This window comes from Sinocyclocheilus grahami, unplaced genomic scaffold, assembly GCF_001515645.1.
Source record: "Sinocyclocheilus grahami isolate Dianchi unplaced genomic scaffold, SAMN03320097.WGS_v1.1 scaffold1497.1, whole genome shotgun sequence".
Taxonomy (NCBI): Eukaryota; Metazoa; Chordata; class Actinopteri; order Cypriniformes; family Cyprinidae; genus Sinocyclocheilus; species Sinocyclocheilus grahami.
Window position 1 is genome coordinate 55,623 of NW_015506676.1, and position 2,211 is coordinate 57,833.

Here is a 2,211-nt window from a genome sequence, read left to right on the forward strand (position 1 = left end):
ATATATATCCATATTTTGGATGAGTAGTGTCCAGTAGGGATGGGCGGATCGATCCGTAAGTATCGATACTGATGTTGTATCGATAGGATCGATCCTCACATCAAAATATCGATTCAAATGTGCATTTTTTTAACCATTAATTGTATTTATTTATCAAGAAATTCGGTGCATAAAATAAGCTTCTAAGTGGAAAAATAGACTATATTAGTGAATAATTGTGTTGGATAGATTCTCCTGCTCATCGGAACACATTAAATGCTGAAAGACCGAACCAATCAATCAATCAATCACAGACAGCGTTTGTTGGTGAGCACGAGACTTCAAAAAAACATTACAAAATATTACTGACCCCCAAAGTTTTGTGTACATGTAATATTTATTTTAAATTGGCTAGTTTGTGCATGTAAATTTATTTAAACTGGTTGTTAAAAGTTCAAATGGATTGTGTTATGTTCTGTAATTGCTGTTAATAAATCAATAAATACATCAATAAATAAAATACAATTATAGCATATTTTATTTCTGACAGTGTAAACAAAAAAGGCCTATTAAAAGTTAAAAAACATGGCTTTAAAATCTAATATTAAGTGAGTATAATTACTGATTATATTCTTTTAATAATTTAAAAGATCAGTTTAGAAGTATCGGTATCGGTGATACTGGGCTTGAAAATATCGGTATCAATTCAAAGTAATTAAAATGGAAAAAACTAGTTTACTCTCAGTATTTTACATTAATGAGGGAGGCCTTGATGTTTGTAGCGCAACCGTTCTTAACGAGCGACCTGTTGACGTAACAGGCCACGCCCACCACATGAATATTAATACCAGGACGTACTAAAACTTCTTGTAATTTAGCAAAATCCCATAATTAACCAATAAATTAAAAATAATTGCTAGTATCGTCTTTGATCTTTGCAGATCGTGTAACATTTGGAGAAAGTGAATAGTTAAATTTGAATTAATACAAACGGTTTTTACACAAATGCATATGTAATATGAAACGTGATCTGGATTGTTAAAAAACTAGTGCGGTCAAATCGATTAATCGCATTCAAAACAAAAGGTTGTATTTACATAATATATGTATGGTACTGTGTATATACATATTTCTTAAATATACACCGTACACACACATATTATGTAAATATAAACTTCTATTTTGGATGTAATTAGTCAGTTTGACAGCACTATAAAAAACAAAGTAAAATTGACTTAAAACTCAACATTATCCATCGACTGTCAGGTTATGTTATCGAAAACTATGAAATCAAATTTTTAGTTAAAAATATTTATTTTTAGCAAATTTTTTGTAAATATTTCCTGAATATATGTTTTTGGTCTTATTGTGAGTTGTTTCATAAGTGCACATTACATAAAAATAGTTTTGTTTATAATATTTCATTAAAATGTAATTGCTCTGCTCTGAAGCTATAGAAAAACGCTTACGTATTTAACAAACATTTCAGGATTAGATCAAGACCTCACCTAAACGTATCCTTTTTTTTTTTTTTACTTGCAATAATTCTGTTTTATGTTGATTTTTAAATTGGAGATTTTGCTCCGATATGAGAAGCACAAGCGCAAACACATTTCTGTGAAGATGAATAAATATATACACAAGACTTCAAAATCAATTTAATAATATACTGTATTTGATAACCTGCTAAAAGTACGAGCTATTTGCGTTCTCCTCTTGTTCAGAATTTTCCCATTTCTTTTCAAACGGAATATGAATTCGGAAGTATTGATCCGTCATCTAAACGTACTCCCAGACATGCAAGGCTGACTAAATTACCGCGGTGCGACATCTCAAGAGTAAGTCTGACGTTTCATAGAGAAAACACCAGCTCTGAATAATACTGACTTCTCATTTCCCATCACGTTCATTTCATATAGCTTTCAATGTTCACATCAAAACACACCGTTCCAGTTCTTCTCATATCCATACACGGCTGACATTTATTATATGAGTAACTGATAATCTCGGGCATCAGAGGGGAACATGATGTGCGCTCTACAAAACAGAGAGATTAATGGTTTTTAAAAAAAGTGTTCATTCATCAGTTTCCTGTAAAATAATCTTTAGAAACAGATCAAACGGAGCCCTTGTGACCTTTGACCAGCTGTGAAAGCTGCACTAAACTTCTAAATTAAAGTTGCATCAGTGTCTCAGCAACGGATGCTCTGCAGTGAATGGGTGCCGTCAGAA